The sequence below is a fragment of the Sinocyclocheilus anshuiensis genome, unplaced genomic scaffold (genome assembly GCF_001515605.1).
Source record: "Sinocyclocheilus anshuiensis isolate Anshui unplaced genomic scaffold, SAMN03320099.WGS_v1.1 scaffold1041, whole genome shotgun sequence".
In the NCBI taxonomy this organism is placed as follows: domain Eukaryota; kingdom Metazoa; phylum Chordata; class Actinopteri; order Cypriniformes; family Cyprinidae; genus Sinocyclocheilus; species Sinocyclocheilus anshuiensis.
Window position 1 is genome coordinate 328,806 of NW_015554134.1, and position 521 is coordinate 329,326.

Here is a 521-nt window from a genome sequence, read left to right on the forward strand (position 1 = left end):
CAGGATTAATAATAATACTTTTTTGGTACTTACTGTATTGCAAAACACTGTTGCTGCTATTGAGGTGCATAAGGTTTGTCTATCTGGTTAGGAGTCATTATAGATGTAATAACAGAAAAATAATTACAGATGTGATTTCATGCAGCAATTTTTAAAACATAAGTACAAGGTAAAACACGAATAAGTGCGTTCTGTGGAATTAGTCAGCAGTTAAAGGGCCCGTGCAGCTGAATTGACTACACTTCCCACAGTCCAGTGCGGCGGTGGGTGTCATGTGATGTTTGTAGTCTGCCGGCGCTCGCTCGTCTCAGTCAGAGCGCTCTGTGTGAGGATGTGCTGCTGATGGCTCCGCAAAGCAACCTGTGGAATAAGGGCACTTTCCAGAGCGAAGGACTGACAGAGGACCAGAAACAAATGCTCCGGTAACGTTACTTCTCACGCACTGGATTCTCATGTAACGTCGCAGTGACAGCGGAGGTAACGTTACTTCGTTACAGCTTTCTTCAGTAACGACAAACGTG

General features: G+C 44.5%; 1 long non-coding RNA gene across 1 annotated transcript in view; it reads left to right on the forward strand.

The window, feature by feature from the left end:
• The first annotated feature begins 335 nt into the window (after positions 1-335).
• Positions 336-521, forward strand: part of LOC107670356 (uncharacterized) — a 57,650-nt gene continuing 57,464 nt past the window's right edge. The window contains exon 1 of the long non-coding RNA XR_001632083.1: positions 336-518. This is a non-coding gene — a long non-coding RNA (uncharacterized LOC107670356). The remainder of the gene's footprint in view (positions 519-521) is intronic.